Source organism: Lithobates pipiens, unplaced genomic scaffold, assembly GCF_037356315.1.
Source record: "Lithobates pipiens isolate NorthernLeopardFrog02 unplaced genomic scaffold, aLitPip1_a1.2 Scaffold_23, whole genome shotgun sequence".
Taxonomy (NCBI): domain Eukaryota; kingdom Metazoa; phylum Chordata; class Amphibia; order Anura; family Ranidae; genus Lithobates; species Lithobates pipiens.
The window spans coordinates 196,682,841-196,703,460 of NW_027507785.1; positions in this window are offsets into that span (position 1 = coordinate 196,682,841).

Here is a 20,620-nt window from a genome sequence, read left to right on the forward strand (position 1 = left end):
TTGTCTGTGGGGACAAAAGGCTCAGCCCTCCGGTCTGAAAAAGAGGGGGGGGATATGTAGACATGTCACTGGAGAAGTGGTTGAGGGGGTGTACATCTCACCTAGGTTGCTACACAGTGTGAGATGGTAAGTCCAGGATGGATCAGTTTCTCAGCAGCAATATGCTGCTGAGTTGTTATTTAATCTTGCCGGGCCTGGGTTTATATGGAATGGCAGGTAGGTTTGGTAGAGGGACCTGTCATTCCACACCCCCCATCCCTCGTTCCAGTTCTGGGTTTTGGATCAGGTGAGCTTTGATCCTAATTAGCCTGGGAAGGTAAAGGCTCTGCGGGCCTGCAGGTGTTTGCTCCCAGCCAGGGAAACGAACAGTCTGTGTGTTTGAGGAGGCTGCAAGCACAGCCACTGCTGGAGCTAAAATCCACCCTGCGATATCCAGGCGAAAGACGCTGTGGTTATAAGTGTCAGATAGGTGAGAAGAACCTGTTAGTAAGCGCCCAGCCGGGCTAGGTTGTTTGTTTTTGTTATTATTTTGTTCCTGTTATACACAAGAAGCACGGTGTTGCTGTATACTTTGTTTGTTGGACTGTTTGTACCACGAATAAACGCCAAGGTCTACTTTATAAAGTCCAAGTCTGCTGTGAACTGTGTCCAAACACACCCTACCCCGGGAAGATCCCTTACAATATATATATATATATATATATATATATATATATATATATATATATATATATATATATAATAAAATAAATATAATCACATTTTTAACTATTTACAGAAAACAAGGGGTAAAGCCAAATTTTGAAGATGCACACCAAAAATTGGTAATGTCAACATGTGCTATCTACCATCATGAGTGATCAATGGACGTGTTTGGTGGGTGCAATCCCTTCCTCTCACATACTAGAATGAGGAAGGGTTTGCAAACACAAAATGCGTATATTGCGATCCTCTGATGGCACATAGCACATGTTGACACACCGTGTGCATCTTCAAAATTTGGCCTCTAAAAACAATGTTATAAAAACATTAAAAACTTTTTTACAAGGAATGCAGAACATGATCTTTCATTTTAGGGAAAAGGGGCTTAGATTCTCCCTAAAACATCGATCATGTTCTTCATTTCCTGCTTCATAGTGTCCAGTTGTTGTTGCATGTTTTGCATCTTGTTCTGCATTTGATCAATCTTGCCATTCCAGGCCATGATCTGACCAATCAGTCTCTGGGCACTGTCGGAGGAAAATGGCTCCGCGGCTTGTCCTTCCACAACCAGATCATCACCTAAAAACATGTGTAGATAAAAAATTTTGTTAAAATATACAGCCATTAATTGTTTACCTTAAGCTGGGTTGTCAGACACTCACTTTGTGGGGTGCGTATCTCCACCACCTCTTCCTCCTCCACATCTAGCCCTGGGCTGGGCTGCTCCAGCTCTGGCAATGGACTGGGCTGCTCCAGCTCTGACACTGGGCTTGGGCTAACTGCCCAATCAGGCTGGTGAGGTCGGGGGGTCCTGGGCTGCTCTGACTCTTGTCTGAGTCTTTGTTCCCCTATGAGAATGAAAAACCAAAAAAAAAAGGTATACTTTTAAGCACAGTGATATTTGAGTTCAGAAATTGGAATATAAAACATTGGTTTGAAGTGGTGTACAATTATTAGCTGGTTGTTACAAGATCCTAGTTTAATACATCATTTAAATGACATTTTTTTAGTTAGCCTGTGTTCAGACTGCTGCGATGTGCGAACGCTGCAAATCTACTGTGGTTTCACGCATCGCATGCCTCCCGGAGGCAGTTCACACTGCCCTATGTGACCTGTTGGGAGTGTCAGTGTAAAGTTTTATTGACACCTCCAAATTAGTTCTCATATCACAGTGCAATCTTTAAACTCGGACAGGAATCGGACCACATGGTGTGAACACCCATGTGATCCGATTCTGCTGTGGACTAAAAAAAGGGCCATGTACAAGTTTGGGCCGGATGCGATGCGAATTCAGCCATACTATATGTATGGCTGAAATCGCATCACACAGAGATCACATGTGATTTGCACTGCAGTGTGGTGCAAATCACATTCAATCTCGTACATTGTAGCAATGTGAACCTAGCCTTTAACCAAACTGCGATACTTTATATCTTTTGTCCAAGTTTCACAGACGGACACACTCAAATCAGCCCCTGGAGTACCTGTGTGTGATTATGTCAAAAAATGTTCTATGATGTCCCAAACTACACTAAATGATTCCCAGTCCAGATGTTGAACCAGCATTTTATCTATCTATCTATCTATCTATCTATCTATCTATCTATCTATCTATCTATCTATCTATCTATCTATCTATCTATCTATCTATCTATCTATCTATCTATCTCTTTTTTTTATTTAGACTACATTACACTGAATAAATTTATGAAACAGCTGCAGCTATAAAGACATGTACACAAGGATATCCTAAACTGAGTGTGACAATTCAGTTTATCATGAACAATACAAAAAAAAAATAATAATAATTAAAATCTAATCCAACACCAGATAAATTTCCACCATATACAAATTCACGCTATTTACATCCACATATACGAACGAGCATATTCGCTCATTACATGAACGATTAACCACACGAACGATCAAATTCGCCAGATTTACAAATATATCGTATACACCTATACGAACGATTATGTACGACCGTCACGATAAGCGCAGAGTACTCACTTTTTTTCAGTGCCTTTTTGATTCTCCTGTATTGGTCCGGCTCCCTGGATTTGATGTCGGACCATCGTTTCCGGAGCTGATCTTTGGCTCTTCGGACCCCAAATTTGCTCTCCAAAGTGCTCACAACTTTCGTCATGATGCCATCTTTTCGGATATTGGGTTTGGGATACGGGCCATTTTCCCCATCGTAATCCTCCCTTCGCAGTATATCCACCATCTCCACCATCTCTTCAAAGGCCATGTTTGTGGCCTTAAACCTCTTCCTTGCTCCGGAAGCATGGGGTTCAGGGCTTTCATCCGCGCTGCTAATTGAAAATCGTCCGCCATCTTTATCTATTAAATCTCCCACAGCGGAACGAGGGTAAAAGGGGCGGGGAAATACGGTCACAAGGAACGTCAGGGGCGGGCAACGTGGGCGACGCAGGCGGAGATTGACGCATGCGCTGTATATAAAGCGTACGTTTGTCCGAACGGAATCAACGAGTGATATACGCGACGGTAAGATGGTTATCTTTTTATTTTTAGGGTTTTAGGCCTGCGTTGGGAATGTATATAGTGGGATTTTACCTTGTGGACGGTTAGTTGATTTTAATGTGGGTTGGTGATTGAGTGTGGTTGGTGTTTTGTGTAGGTGTGTGTGGGGGTAGGGGTGGGTGTGTGGGGGGGTAGTGTGTGTGGGGGTGGGTTTGTGGGGGGGGGTAGTGTGTGTGGTAGTGTGTGTGTGTGTGGGGGTGGGTGTGTGGGGGGGTAGTGTGTGTGGGGGTGGGTTTGTGGGGGGGTAGTGTGTGTGGTAGTGTGTGTGTGTGTGGGGGTGGGGTGGGTGTGTGGGGGGGTAGTGTGTGTGGGGGGGTAGTGTGGGTGTAGTGTGTGTCTCGCCTACATTGTCACAATATAAATAGTGTGCGTTTGGTCTGACATTAGTATTTATGTTTTTTTTTTTTTCAGAACTCAAAATGCAAAAGTACACTCCAGACCCCTTTAAGGAGGAGGCATTCCTGTCAACATTCATTGATATGTTTGAGATGCACAGGAACCTGTGGGATTCCAAGCACCCACTATATTCAAGCCGTCCTGCCCGGAGGAAAACACTGGGGACAATTTTGAAGTTTGTGAAAACCCGACTCCCCCAGGCAGACATTAAGTTTGTGAGCTTCAAAATTCAGGGCCTGCGTAACATGTATAGACGGGAGCGCAACAAGATCCTAGACTCCCAAACATCAGGAGCAGCAGCAGATGAGATATATGTACCTAGGCTGTGGTATTACAACAGGCTGCGTTTTCTGGATGACACGTCAGAAGCCAGGCAGTCACTTTCCACTCTTCCGTCTACCCTTCCCTCCACCCTTCCCTCCACCTCAGGTGAGCCACCCCAGGAAGATCCAGACCCTTCCTTGCTGGACGAAGTTGATGCGCCCAGCTGGAGCCAGGTATATTTTAGTTTCTAAAGTTAGGATTGCTCAAATATTAATGATGTAAAGTTCAATGTTTGAATTGCTTCCAAATCTAGGATTTCATCACAAATTAAATTAGATATAAGGATACAGTAGTTTCCACAAATGTGACTAAAATCTTGGTGAACTGATGGAAAAATGATGGTGTCAAAATGATAGCCTTTTGTATTTCAAGACAAATGTATTTGCAAGTGAGAACTGTAAAATTGTCAGTGATTGATGATTTCAAAATATAGACATATTTTATTTATTTATTTCTTTATTTTTTACACAGGATGAGCTCACCCAGGAGGAGGCCGGGACCAGTGGTATGGAGGAGGAGGCCGGGACCAGCCACAAGCAGGAGCTAGCTGGGCCCAGCAGGAGTCGGACCGAAAGTCAGGTCCCTCCCCTCCGCCTAGCCAGCAAAAGGCCCAGGAGGATGACGCAGACAGAGGAGGAGTCATTGGCACTTATACGTCAAGCCAGCCAATTGCTTAGCAAACCCCCCAATCCTGAAGAGGCCTACGCTACTTATTTGGCCAGCAAGTTGCTTGAAATGGAGAAGGGACAGCGCAACTTGTGCGAAGCGATTTTCTTTGACAGTATTCAGCGGGGTCTGAAGGGTGAGCTAACACCAACCACCAGACTGTACAACACAGACCCTACTGCTCCTCCTCCTCCTCCTACCACAAGTCCACCACCAGAGGCACAGCCTCCAGCGAAGCGTGGAGGGAAAGCTACACGGAAGAGTTGGAAGTGACTGCCTGGCTTCAGTCTGCTCTGACAGAAGACGCAGGCTGTTGTAGTACCACAGTCTGGGGACATAGATGTCATCTGCTGCTGTTCCTGGTCTGTGGGATTCTAGGACCATGTTGTGCTCCCTATTTTCATGTTTACACAGGATTTGAATTTTGGTGGCCACTGACTTGATGTGTGCCTGGGGGACAAAAGGCTTCACAAACTTTAAAAGTGTCTCCAGTGTTGCCTCCCTCTTGATTTTGTTTTGTACAGACTAAAAATAAAGATTTATTATTTCCAAACATATTGTAATTTTTTATTTTTTTTTGGATTAAAAAAACAGAGTTTATTTGTGAGTAGGCAGGTACATGTCAAAAGACTATGGGGGTTATTTACAAAACACACGTTCATGTTAATATAAATATGCTAACTTCAAGTGCAATTTTTAAAGCACTGCAAGTGCACTTGGAAGTGCAGTCGCTGTAAATTTGAGGCTAACATTTGAAATGAGGGGAAGCTCTGCTGATTTTGAACATTCAATCATGTGTAAGCTAAAATGCTGGTTTGGGTATCTATCTATCTATCTATCTATCTATCTATCTATCTATCTATCTATCTATCTATCTATCTATCTATCTATCTATCTCTACTTACATAGTCTGCTTGGACAAAAAAAACGCAAGTCCATCTAGTTTAACCCCCCCCCCCCCCCCCCACAAAAAAAAAAAGCAAAATAAATAAATAATTTGAAACTAACAATAGTAGTTCCAAAAATATATAGTAATAGATAAATTATAAAATTATATATATATATATATATATATTCTCAAATTGGAATATTAATCATAGGATGAGGATGAATAAAAACATTTGTGATAACTCTGTGTGAATATAAGCAGCAAAGCTACTTCACTTTTCTTGCATTATGAAGAAGAAAAGAATGTGCTATATTAAAAAAACACAAAATTAGCAGCATGACGAATATGCTAGCTTCAATACGAACACTAGTTTTACAAGACCGAGCGCTTCCGCCCTGTAAATCCTTTCTGGGCATGCGTCATTCTTAGTCCGCCCGACTAGCATACTGACGACCGTATTGTCCGCTGAAACCAAAGTATGACGGACAGAATTTCGAAAAAAACGAAATTCTTAGTACGCTGGACTGCACGCTGAAAAAGTCCGCTGAAGCCCACACACGAGCGGATTGTCCGCTGAAATGTGTTTCGACGGACTAAGTACGCCATACAGTCCGCTCGTGTGTACGCGGCATTAGAATTACACCACAAAAACACATTCAGATACTCCTCCTAAGTATGGGGACACCACATGCATGTGATTTTTTTACAGCCTGGCCACAGAGGGACTCAAATTCCAAGGAGCTCCTTCAGGCTATGTTGAATGACCAGTAGGTAAAAGAGGCTGACCAAATGGTAAATAAAAAAAGTGTACCTTGTAGTTCCAGAAATACAGATGCCTGCAGAGTATGGCTGGGACTGGTATCTCTCAGGCCGCGTACACACGCGCGGACTGTTCGCCCAACTTTGTCCGTCCAACAGTTTCGGCATACAGTCCGCTCAAACTTAGCATGGACGGACATGGCCACACACGACGAACGAACAGTTTGCTGAAACCGTGCGCGATGACGTGAACGGCACGTACGACGGGACGAAAAATACGACGTCCTATACACTGCATTATAGCTTTCGGCGTGAAAATCCTTTCTGAGCATGCGCGCAACTTTGTTTGACGAACAAGCCTACACACGAGCGGACTGTTCGCTGAAACAAGGTTTCAGCGGACAGTTTTACGGAATTTCCGAAAAACCTTGTCCGTCCAACTGTCCGCTGAAACTGTCCGCTGAAAGCCCACACACGAGCGGACTGTCCGCCCAAACACTGTTCAGCGGACAAAGTTGGGCGAACAGTCCGCGCGTGTGTACGCGGCCTCAGGGAAATAGTCAGTGGGATGGCAGATGGGTCAGTACAGGCAGCAGCTAGAGTGTAGTCATTTAGGAAAAGGATTGGCCCAGCTGACAAAACCAGAAACATTGTTAATAAACAGTTTGTGGCAGGGTAGATGCTATGCTGCTGAGTACACAGCTGAATTTCAGCATTGGATTTCAGATACCATTTGGAATCCAGCAGCACAAATGTGTCCGTTCTGCCAAGGGCTCTCCAATTATGTATCCTAATTGTTTAGAGACTTGCCACAGCTTGTTCCCGTATACCAACTGCCGGCCCAGTGTCTCTTGTCCACACCTTGTACCTGCTTACCAATTGGTGACCTGGCTTGTCTCCTGGCCAGTGCTTGTTGCTGCTTACCAGTTCATAACCTAGCTAAATACAAGATATCAATTATAAATACAAAATAGGTGCACTATCTTTTTAAATAATAAAGATCCAATGTCTTACAAAAATGTACTAAAAATTTAGCTTTAACCACTTGCCGTCCAAGGCAAGCTGATATACGTCGGCACAATGGCAGCGGTGGGCAAATGGGCATACTTGTACGTCCCCTTTAAGAGCCGGTAATAGCAGGTGCACGCGCTCCGCCGGAGGCGCGCCCGCCATGTACGGTACCGATGACCGTGCCTGCGGTCTCCCGGCAATCATGTCACTGAGCCTCAGAATGGGGAAGTGCCTATCTAAACAAGGCATTTCCCCATTCTGGCTTGTGTCATGACAGAGATCACCGCTCCCTGTCATCAGGAGCAGTGATTGCTGTCATGTGACTTGAAGCCCACCCCCCCACAGTTAGAATAAATCCCTAGGGCACACTTAACCCCTTCATCGCCCCCCAGTGGTTAACCCCATTTACTGCCAGTGTCATTTACACAGTAATCAATGCATTTTTATAGCACTGATCGCTGTATAAATGACAATGGTCCCAAAAGAGTGTCAAAATTGTCCGATGTGTCCGCCATTATGTCGCAGTCCTGATAAAAATCACAATTCGCTGCCCTTACTAGACCCTATAACTTTTGCGCAAACCAAACAATGTACGCTTATTGTGATTTTTTTTTAACCAAAAATATGTAGAATACATATCGGCCTAAACTGAGGAAAAAAAATGTTTTATTATACAATTTTGGGGGATATTTATTATAGAAAAAAGTAAAAAATAATGTTTTTTTTTTTTTTCTCAAAACTGTTGCTATTTCTTTGTATATAGTAATAGTATGTAATAATAAAAACCACAGAAGTGATCAAATACCACCAAAAGAAAGGTCTGTTTGTGGGAAAAAAAAGCACATCAATTTTGTTTGGGTGCAACATTGCACGACCACGCAATTATCAGTTAAAGCGACGCAGTGCGAATCACAAAGAGTGCTCTGGTCAGGAAGGGGGTAAAATCTTCCGGGGCTGAAGCGTTTAAATAATTAAGACCCAAAACATAATTTAAAAAATCACAAAGTGTGCATAATAACTAAAAAATTCATAATTAAAGACAGAAAAAAAAATCAATAAATAAAAGATTTGGGAAAAATCATAATTTTGTGGAGGATGGCATGGAGAAACACAGTGGGGTTTATTTACTAAAGACAAATCCACTTTGCACTACAAGTGCACTGCATTTCGGAACTACCCCAGGTTTAGAGCGACTGCACTTCCAAGTGCACTTTCAATGCACTTTCAAGTGTATTCATAGTGCAAAGTGGAATTGCCTTTTGTAAACAACCCTCTTTGTTTATTATTTACAATAGGGTAAGAATTAGAGGTAGAATACAGCATAGCCGCTAGGGATGAGCTTCGAGTTCGAGTCGAACTCATGTTCGACTCGAACATTGCCTGTTCGCCTATTCAGCGAACAGTGAACAATTTGGGCTGTTCGCGCCAAATTCGAAAAGCCGCAGAACACCCTGTACAAGTCTAAATAATAATAATAAATCTAAAGTGCTAATTTTAAAGGCTAATATGCAAGTTACTGTCCTAAAAAGTGTTTGGGGACCTGGGCCCTGCCCCAGGGTACATGGATCAATGCAAAAAAAAGTTTTAAAAATGGGCGACAATTCATTCATTGATAAAAAAAATAAAAAAAAATTTCGTACCTGGGGGTGTCTATAGTATGTCTGTGAAGGGGCGCATGTTTCCCGTGCTTAGATCTGTCCCTGCACAAAGTGTCATTTCGCAAAGGAAAAAGGTCTTTTAAAATCACTTTGAATTGTCTGCTCCCGTAACACAGAGAACACTCAATGAGTGTTCTCTGTATTACAGAGCTGACAATTCATTCATTGATAAAAAAAAAAAAAAGCGTGGGGTTCCTCTAAATTCAATTACCAGGCCCTTCAGGTCTGGTATGGATATCAAGGGGAACCCCGCATCAAATTAAAAAAAAAAATTGACGCAGGGTTCCCCTTAATATCCATACCAGACCCTCTGGTATGGATATTTAGGGGGACCCCCACGTCAATTTTTTTTTAAATTTGATGCGGGGTTCCCCTTAATATCCATACCAGACATGAAGGGCCTGGTAACTGAATTTAGGGGAACCCCACGCTTTTTTTTTTTTTATCAATGAATGAATTGTCGGCTCTGTAATACAGAGAACACTCATTGAGTGTTCTCTGTGTTACGGGAGCAGACAATTCAAAGTGATTTTAAAAGACCTTTTTTCCTTTGCGAAATTACACTTTGTGCAGGGACAGATCTAAGCACGGGAAACATGCGCCCCTTCACAGACATACTATAGACACCCCCAGGTACGAAATTTAAAGGAATGTTGCACTTTTATTGTTTCACTTTAATCATTATTAAAATCAGTGCTCCTGAAAAAACAACAGTTTTTAAAACTTTTTTTTGCATTGATCCATGTCCCCTGGGGCAGGACCCAGGTCCCCAAACACTTTTTAGGACAGTAACTTGTATATTAGCCTTTAAAATTAGCACTTTAGATTTGGAACGTTCGAGTCCCATGGACTTTAATAGGGTTCTAAAGTTCACACGAAGTTTAGATCTGTTCGCAGGTTCTTGAGCGAACCGAACAGGGGGGTGTTCGGCTCATCCTTAATAGCCGCACACCAAGAGGCGGAACATTGATTTTACAAAATAGACCCCTTCCTACACGTTTCATTACAGAGAACATCTTCAGTAGGGATGAGCTTTGAGTCAAACATTGCCTGTTTGCCTGTTCAGCGAACAGTGAACAATTTAGTGTGTTCGCGGCAAATTCGAAAAGCCGTGGAACACCCTGTACAAGTCTATGGGAGAAATCTAAAGTGCTAATTTTAAAGGCTAATATGCAAGTTACTGTCTTAAAAAGTGTTTGGGGACGTGGGTCCTGCCTCAGGGGACATGGATCAATGCAAAAAAAGTTTTAAAAATGGCAATTTTTTAAGTGAAACAATAAAAGTGTAATATTCCTTTAAATTTTATACCTGGGGGGTGTCTATAGTATGCCTGTGAAGGGGCGCATGTATCCCGTGCTTAGAACTGTAAAAGTGTCATTTCTGCAGAAAAAAAATTCATTTAAAATCACTCGCGGCTATAATGAATTGTCGGCTCCTGTAATACAGAGAACACTCATTGAAAGTCATTGATAATAATAAAAAAAAAAGCATGGGGTTCCCCCAAATTCAAGGTCTGGTATGGATATTAATGGGAACCCCGCGTCAAATTTAAAAAAAATTGACGTCGGGGTCCCCCTAAAAATCCATACCAGACCCTTTATCTGAGCACGCAACCTGGCAGGCCACAGGAAAAGAGGGGGGGACGAGAGAGCGCCCCTCCTTCTGAACCATACCAGGCTACATGCCTTCATGTAGCCCATATCTGGGGTTCGTTCTGGAGCAAGGAGATTACAAAGCCCACTTTGGTGGCTTCCAAAGAAAATGTCCGTGGCTGAAGAGCAAAGTATAGCTCGCAGGAGTTGCGAAAGGCCCTGAATTTGCTGCGTTCTCCAGAAAATCTCTCAGGCGTGGGCACTCGAGGTTCAGGGGGTAACATCATCACTGCTGGTGGAGCAGGCATGCTGGCAGAGGCAGATGGTGACCCCTGGGTAGTAGCTGGCAGAGAGAGGGCTTGAACACGTTCCTCCAAACGGGAATAGCTTTCTTGAAGACCTTTAACTGCCTGGGTCAAACCCGCCAAATGTAAACACAGTTTATCCAAAGGAGAGGCTCCCTGCCTGGGCTCGGACATGGCTGCTTGATACTGTCACGTACCTAGTGGTGAGCCCGGAATGCAGAAGGAGACCTCTCTTGCGTCCCCGACTCACAGCCCCTGATAGTGGAGACAGGAGGCACAGGAGTCAAAGGTAGCAGGAGTGCCTGGCAGGATCAACAGCCGGAGGATGGATCAGGCTGACTTCAGGAACTGTAGCTGGACAAGCAGGCTCCAGCGGCAGTGGACAGGAACCAGTAGACAGCAGGAGACCAACAGGAAAAGGTGGATCACTCAGGGGCAGGCACGCAGAAGAGTCGGGCAAGCCGGGTCAAATCAGACAGTCAGTACAGGAACAGAGGCAGCAGGCAGAGGCAGGAATGTGGAGCAGGCCGGGTCGGTAACGGATGAGCACGGATGGACCAGAGGATGAGACAGGTGCAGAGTTATAGACAAGCCGGAGGTCAGAGGCAGGCAGAAGGCAGGGAAGGTCACAGGTCAGGCCAGGTCAATACACAAACAGATCAGATTCAGGCAATAGTCTCAGGAACGCTGTAGATCAAGCAGCAAGGTCTGAAGGGAGAACTGGGTTTAAATAGCCCGCCTGGCGCCGGCAACCGTGCGTGCGCACGCACGTGAATGCGCGCACCCGTGCGACTGCGCGCAACCGTGTGTCCTCGAACGCGCGCACCAGCACGGACACGCCCAGGCACCTGCAGGCGCGCACAGACAGGTGACGGACCACTGTCCCCGGCCAGCCTTTCCTGACATTGCCCCCTCCCAAGGGGCAGCCTCCGGATGCCCAACCGGGACATTTTCTCAGAATGGGATCTCTTGAAGGCTTGTATCAGATGCTTGGCATGTATGTTGCTTTCAGGCTCCCATGAGTTTTCCTCTGAACTGTACCCCTTCCATTTAATGAGAAATTGGACACAGTTATTTCTCTTCCTGCAATCCATTATTGCCTCCACTTCGAACTCCTCTTCACCATTGACCAAAATAGGAGCAGGGGGATCTGTGGCTCGTCCTGGGAAAGCATTAGAGATGGCGGGTTTCAGGAGAGAAACATGAAAAACCGGGTGTACCCGAAGTGATTCTGGCAGTTCCAGTTCGTAGGCCACCTCATTGATTCTCCTCTTGACTGTGAAAGGACCCAGAAACTTAGGGCCCAATTTCTTTGAAGGGCAAGCGATTCGGAGATTAACTGTCGACAGCCAAACCTGGTCTCCAGGTTTCAGAATCAGTTCCCCCCGTCTGTTTTTATCAAAAGTCTCTTTGTTTAGCGCTTGTGCTCTAGTCATGGTTTCCTGCAACAGTTTATTGTTGGTACTGAAAAAATCCAGTCTTGAGAACGGCTGGCACAGAACATTCAGGAACAGAGTTAGGTATAAATGATGGGTGATAACCATAATTGGCAAAAAACGGGGTCTGCTTGATGGTAGAATGGATGGAATTATTATAAGCAAACTCGGCCAGTGGCAACAGAGAGAACCAGTCGTCCTGAGAAAAGGAGGAAAAACAGCGAAGATATTGCTCAAGAGTCTGGTTAGTTCTCTCTGTCTGCCCATTTGTCTGAGGAATGCTATGCAGAGGAAAAAGATAGCTCGATGCCAAGGGAACTGCATAGTGCTTTATAGAACCGAGAGGTAAACTGCACCCCCCTATCTGATATGATGTTGGCTGGAACTCCATGAAGTCTGATGACTTCCCTGATAAAAACTTGTGCAGTTTCCGGTGCCGACGGTGTTCCTTTCAAGTGGATGAAGTGTGCCATCTTGGACAGCCGATCCACTACCACAAAGATGGCAGTATGGCCTTCTGAAGGGGGGAGTTCAACAATAAAGTCCATGGAAATTAATTTCAAGGGACTCTCTGGAGCAGGTAAAGGTTTGAGTAGGCCCCAAGCCCTGGCCTTGTTACCCTCGTTGCGATTACAGATGGTACAAGACTCCACGTATTTTTTGCAGTCCTTTGCAACTTGCGGCCACCAGAACGTGCATTGCACTAGGTCAGACATCTTGGAGACACCGAAGTGGCTGGCTAGTACATAGTCATGGCAGAGCTCGAGTATGGTGGCCTGAAGATTTTCTGGAATGAAGATTTTGACCTCAAGCCAGAACAGACCGTCTTTCGCAAGGGGGGTCTTCACTGGAAGCTTGCTTAATCCGACTTAAAAGATCTTCTTGAAGAAGGAGAAAGTTTTCCGCCGACAGAATAGTATCCGGAGAGGTAGGTACTTTGGGATCATTGAACATGCGGGACAATGCGTCCGGTTTGGTATTTTTTTAACCCGGTCTGTAGGTGACATGGAAGGCAAACCTGGAAAAGAACAGCGCCCACCTGGCTTGACGCGGCTTCAACCTTCTAGCAGATTTCAGGTACTCCAGGTTTTTGTGATCCGTATAGATCAGGATCGGGTGAGCTGCTCCTTCCAGAAGGTACCGCCACTCCTCCAAAGCTTTTATTGCTAATAGTTCTCCCACATCATAGTTTCTTTCAGGAGCAGAAAGCTTGCGTGAAAAGAAGCCAACAGGGAACAGAAGAGCCTTGGGACCTTGTCCTTGTGAAAGTACCGCCCCAACGGTGACTTTCGATGCATCAACCTCCAGAACAAACTGAAGAGCCGGGTCAGGGTGTTTCAGTACAGAAGCGGAGGTAAAAAGTCTCTTAAGGGTGTCAAAAGCAGTTTGGGCTTCGGAAGTCCAATGAAATCGAACTCCCTGCTTGGTCAGCTGGGTAATAGGTGAGATTATGGCTGAGAATCCTTTAATAAATTTCCGATAAAAGTTTGAAAAGCCCACAAACCACTGAACACCCTTTTTGTCCACAGGAGCAGGCCACTCAAGGATAGCGGAAATTTTTTGAGGGTCCATTTTAATGCCATCAACCAAAATGATTAGTCCCAGGAACTGTATGCTCTGTTGTTCAAATTCACATTTCTCAGGTTTTGTATAAAGGCCATGCTGACGGAGTCACTGTAAGGCCGCGTACACACGCGCGGACTGTTTGCCCAACTTTGTCCGTCAAACAGTTTCGGCAAACAGTCCGCTCAAAATTAGCATGGACGGACATGGCCACACACGACGGACGAACAGTTTGCTGAAACCGTGCGCGATGACGTGAACGGCACGTACGACGGGACGAAAAATACGACGTCCTATACACTGCATTATAACTTACGGCGTGTAAATCCTTTCTGAGCATGCGCGGAACTTAGTTTGACGAACAAGCCTACACACGAGCGGACTGTTCGCTGAAACAAGGTTTCAGCGGACAGTTTTTCGGAAATTCCGTAAAACCTTGTTCGTCAAACTGTCCGCTGAAACTGTCCGCTGAAAGCCCACACACGAGCGGACTGTCCGCCCAAACACTGTTCAGCGAACAAAGTTGGGCGAACAGTCCGCGCGTGTGTACGCGGCCTAACACACACTTGACATGTTGATGATGGCTACTGATGGAGGCAGAAAAGATCAAAATGTCATGAAGGTAGATGATGACGAATAGGTCCAGGAAGTCTCTGAAGATCTCATTTTTTAAAATGCTTGAAGGTGGCAGGGGCGTTGCAGAGCCCAAAAGGCATAATTAGGTATTTGAAATGTCTGAATCGGGTGCGAAAAGCTGTCTTCCATTTGTCACCCTCCCTTATGCGAACCAGATTATAGGCCCCCCGTAGGTCTAATTTAGTAAAAATGACTGCTGCCCCCAGTCTCTGGAAAAGTTCCGGCACCAAAGGGAGAGGATATCGGTTTTTAATGGTCACCTTGCTTAGTTCCCAGTAATCGACACATGGCCGAAGGGTATGGTCCTTCTTTTCCACAAAGAAAATGCCAGCTCCTGCAGGGGATGTGGAATAGCGGATGAATACTTTCGTAAGATTTTCGTCAATATAGTCCTTAAGTGCTGCCAGTTCCAGTTCAGTTAAAGGAAAACTCCTTCCAAATGGTACTTCGGACCCAGGGAGGAGCTCGATAGGACAGTCATAGACCCGGTGAGGGGGAAGAGTCTCTGCATCTTTCTTGCTGAAGACATCCATGAAGTCGTGGTTAGTGATGGATGAACTTCCGACGGGATGTTTCGCGGACGCGAACACGGTCGATAGTTCGCGAACCGTAATGTTCGCGGCGGGCCCCATTGACTTCAATGGGAAGCGATGGGAAGCGAACTTTACAAACCTATAGGTCATATTTGCAGCCACCAAATAATTACTAACTGTGCACACATAGTCCCACCACATGGCCAATGACATAACACATGTATGAGGTGAATCTGGGATCGACAACTACAAGCATTCTTTTTTTATATGTGAAATTCTGACAATTCAGGACTCTGGAGTGCAATGGAGGAGAGGGAACGTCAGGGTAGGCAAAGAAGAGGGTGCAGGAGATGAACACCAGCACCGTGATATAGAGCACTGACACCTGCACCGTGAAAGAGTCATTTGACACCAGCACCATGATAGAGAGCACTGACATCAGCAGCGTGACATAAAGCACTGATACCAGCACCGTGATATACAGCACTGACACCTGCACCATGATAGAGTAATCTGACACCAGCACTGTGATAGAGAGCACTGACATCAGCACCGTGATAGAGAGCACTGACATCAGCAGCGTGACATAAAGCACTGACACCAGAACCGTGATATACAGCACTGATACCTGCACCGTAAGCAGCCCCAGGAGGAAGTCAGCATAGCACAGGGATGGTGGGAGCCCCTCATAATGAGAATAGCACAGGGATGGTGGGAGCCCATCATAAAATGCACAGCAGAGGTACAGCCCCAGGAGGAAGTCAGCACAGCACAGGGATGGTGGGAGCCCCTCATAATAAGCAGCCCTAGGAGGAAGTCAGCACAGCACAGGCATGGTGGGAGCTGCTCATAATAAGCAGCCCCAGTAGAAATATGACACCCCAACCTCTTCAAACAGGAGGGTATGGGCATATAGTATGGTGTGCTTTTTTTGTACAAGGAAGTGAGCCAAATGAAGAAAGAAGGTCTGTGTGCTCGATTAAAAAAAACGTTTATAGACATATACATGGTCTACTGGTCACATGTGTTGAATTCCTCCGAGATCCATGCCTCATTCATTTTTAGAAATGTGAGGTAGTTAACACTGTCGTGAGCTAGGCGAGTACGCTTATCAGTCACGATCCCCCCTGCTGCACTGAACGTCCTTTCGGACAGGACACTGGATGAGGGGCAAGCCAACAGTTCGATTGCAAATTGGGCAAGCTCTGGCCAGAGGTCAAGCCTGCCCACTCAGTAGTCCAGGGGTTCATCACTCCTCAGAGCATCCACATCGGCCGTTAACCCGATGTAGTTGGACACCTGACGGTCTAGGCGTTCCCTGATGCTGGATCCGGATGACACCTGTCAATGGGTCGGCTGAAAGAATGACCTCATATCAGAAGTCACCAACACATCTTCTAACCGGCCTCTTCTTGCAGGCGCTGTTGGATTGGTACCCACAACTCCTTCTCTGGGAGTGGGAATTGCTCCTCTGCCAGCGAACGCAAAAGCAGAATGCAGCATTTCTCCAAGCAAGGCCTGGAAGTACTCCATTCTGACAGCCCTCTGTGACGGCGGTAACATTTCCGCCATTTTGTGTTTGTACCGGGGGTCTAAGTAAGTTGCCACCCAGTACTGGTCCTTGACCCTTATTCTTTGCATATGGGGGTCCCTATTAAAACACTGGAGCATGAAGGCCCCCATTTGCACTAAACTGGAAGCGGTGTGGTGGCCTGGCTCCTGCTCATAATCCAGGATAATGTCGTCCTCTTCATTCTCCTCTCCCCATCCACGCACAACAACAGGGATCCCAGAAAGGTTTAAAGCATGCTCTTCTTGCTCCTCCTCATCCGCCCCGGCACCATCCTCCTCTGACTCCTCTTCAGACTCCTGTTGTTCACTTGTCTCAGAGTAGCCCCCCCGGGAAATCATCCAGCATTGCGACTTCCTCATCTTCCCGCTCCTCCACAGGTTGATCAATGAAACGACGCAATGCACGCTCCATAAAGAAGGCATAAGGTACCATGTCACTGATGGCGCCATGGCTGCGACTGACCAGTTTGGTGATCTCCTCAAATGGCCGCAGAAGTCTGCATGCGTCGCGCATGAGCAGCCACTGGCGCAGTGAAAAAAAAACAGCTCCCAGAACCTGTTCTGATGCAGAGTTCATACAGGTAGACGTTAACTGCACATTCCATCGCGCCGGGCAATCGCAAATAAGACGTCTGACCGGCAGATTGTGTCACCGCTGAATGTCAGCAAGGCGAGCCATGGCCGTGTAAGATCTTCTGAAATGGGCCGAGATTTTCCTTGCCTGCCGCAAGATGTCCTGGACCCCAGGGTATTTGACAACAAATCGCTGCACGACCAAGTTTAAGATGTGTGCCATGCATGGCACGTGCGTGATTTTGCCCTGTTTCAATGCGCTAAGCAGATTGGCACCGTTGTCACACACCACTTTACCAACTGTCAAATTGAGCGGTGTTAGCCACTGATCTGCCTGTGAACGTAAAGCTGAAAGGAGTGCCGGGCCAGTGTGGCTCTTGGCTTCCAGGCACAACAGACGCAGCACGGCATGGCAAGGTCTCACCTGGCATGTCGAATAGGTTCTGGGGAGTTTGGGCGGCGCAGCGGAAGAGACGCTAGCAGCGGAAAAGGAGGAGTCAGCCGAGGAGGAGAGGGAGGAGGATGGAGTAGGAGGAGGAGGAGAAGAAGAGCCAGGCCGGCATGCAATCCGTGGCGGTAAAACCAAATCTACATGGGTGCCACGGGTTACATGCTTGACGGCCGTCAGAAGGTTCACCCAGTGGGCAGTAAAAGTGATATACCTTCCCTGCCCGTGTTTGCTAGACCACGTGTCTGTGGTCAGATGTATCTTGGCACCGACACTATGTGCCAGAGATACATTCACTTGCCGATGAACATGGCCATATAGCTCTGGGATGCCCTTCTGTGAGAAATACTTCCTTCCTGGGACCTTCCATTGTGGTGTTCCAATGGCCACAAATTTTCGAAAGGCCTCCGAGTCCACCAGTTTATATGGCAGTAGTTGGCGGGCTATCAGTTCTGACAAGCCAGCCGTCAACCGTTGGGCAAGAGGGTTATCTGGCGTCATAATTTTTTTTACGCTCGAACATTAGGCCCACGGAAGACTGCCTTTTTGCAGAAAAACATGAGCTTGGCGTGATGGAAGGTGGAGTGGGGGACAATTGTGAGGAAGGAGGAGAAGGAGAAGTAGAAGAAGAGGCTGGACGGTGAGAGCCTGGAGTGTGGCTGTGTGTTCCGTTGCTCCCACTGGGCTCCTTGATGGCAGCTCATGTGCCTTCTTAAGGCGGTCGTCCCTAGGTGAGTGTTGGGCTTACCGCGACTAATGCGTTGACTGCAAAGATTGCAGATGGCAACACTATTGTCAGCAGCAGACACGTTAAAAAAAGCCCACACTGTGGAGCCATGTGCTGGCGTCCTGGGAGCGCCAGATGTGACCGTACATGGTCGATGACTCGCTCCTGATACATTAGCAGTCTGCTTTGTCCCTCCTGTGCAATGTAAGTTATTCCTGCTTCTCCTCCCTATCTGCTGGTCCATATCTCCCTCTGAATTCCCCTCCTCTTCCTCTCTTGTGGGCACCCACGTGACATCACTAGACACGTCATCATCGACGTCACCTTCCCCACCGCTATAATTAGAGATCTCGGAGTAGGCAGCAACACCGGTGACCAACCTCCCCCTTGGGCTGATCTGGGTACTGTCGTCAGACTGCTGAGTGGCGGTTGTTGCTACCTCCTCTTCCTGATCCAATGCCAAGAGTGGCTGCGCATCAGAAATGTCTTAATAAATAATTCCTGTGACTCAAGCGGAAGGTATGTGGTGGTGGTGGTGGTGTTGTTGGTGGTAATGTCTTTGGGGGTGCACATAGCAGAGAGTGAAGAAGAGGGTGCAGATCGAGAGGATGAGAAGGGTGCAGAAAAGTAAGCCCCTGTACACACGGTCAGAGATTCTGCCAACCAAATCCATCGGATTTTGTCCGTCAGATTTAGTCTGAAGGATTGTGTCCGAAACTATTGCATACACACGGTAGGACAAAGTTGTCGAAAAATCCGATCTTTCAGAACGTGATGATGTAATTTCGTTACGATGGGACTAGATTCAGGCTAGTAGCCAATAGCTTTGATGTAGGAATTTGATCTGAGCATGCGTGGCACTTGGTCCGATCAAAATTCTCTACACATGATCGAATTACTTCCGACCGACCCAGTTGGTCGGGAAATATTCCCAACATGTTGGAAAATTGGGTCCGACGGAGATTTGAACGGAATCAGTCCGATGCATACCACACACAGTCGGATTATCTGACGACACGGTCCGATAAGACGCATTCCAGCGGATTCTCCGACCGTGTGTACGCGGCATAAGGCTGAGTGAGCCAGTCAACCAATTCTGGTGCTTCCTTTGACGTAATTGCACGCACCTTCTGCAATTTCCCACTTTGGCTCAAGCCTGTTGCTCCTGCCCTACCCCTACCACCCCTGCGGAAGGGCCTGCCTCTTCCTCTGCCTGTCATTTTTTAAATGACCCTGTGACAAAACTCTCAGTCCCTATACTGATAAAGGACTGCTGCAGAATAGGGCAGCAGTCAGCAGTAGTGCACCTCAACCCTATATATTGTGGACCTATACCAGTCCTTAAGGATTAGCAGACTGTACCTCACTCAATCCTATATAATCTAGTACACTATACCTTACCAGTCCTTAGAAGGACCTTTGTGGAACTAGTAGGTTGTGATTAGCAGACTGTACTTCACTCAACCCTATATACTCTAGTACGCTATACCTTACTAGTCCTTAGAAGGACCTTTGTGGAACTAGTAGGTTGTGATTAGCAGACTGTACCTCACTCAACCCTATATACTCTAGTATGCTATACCTTACCAGTTCTTAGAAGGACCTTTCTGGAACAAGTAGGTTGTGATTAGCAGACTGTACCTCAGTCCCTATACTGATAAAGGACTGCTGCAGAATAGGGCAGCAATCAGCAGTAGTGCACCTCAACCCTATATATTGTGGACCTATACCAGTCCTTAAGGATTAGCAGACTGTACCTCACTCAACCCTATATACTCTAGTACGCTATACCTTACCAGTCCTTAGAAGGACCTTTGTGGAACTAGTAGGTTGTGATTAGCAGACTGTACCTCAATCAACCCTATATTCTCTAGTACGCTATACCTTACCAGTCCTTAGAAGGACCTTTGTGGAACTAGTAGGTTGTAATTAGCAGACTGTACCTCACTCAACCCTATATTCTCTAGTACGCTATAGCTTACCAGTCCTTAGAAGGACCTTTGTGGAACTAGTAGGTTGTGATTAGCAGACTGTACCTCACTTAACCCTATATACTCTAGTACGCTATACCTTACCAGTCCTTAGAAGGACCTTTGTGGAACTAGTAGGTTGTGATTAGCAGACTGTACCTCAGTCCCTATACTGATAAAGGACTGCTGCAGAATAGGTCAGCAGTCAGCAGTAGTGCACCTCAACCCTATATATTGTGGACCTATACCAGTCCTTAAGGATTAGCAGACTGTACCTCACTCAACCCTATATACTCTAGTACGCTATACCTTACCA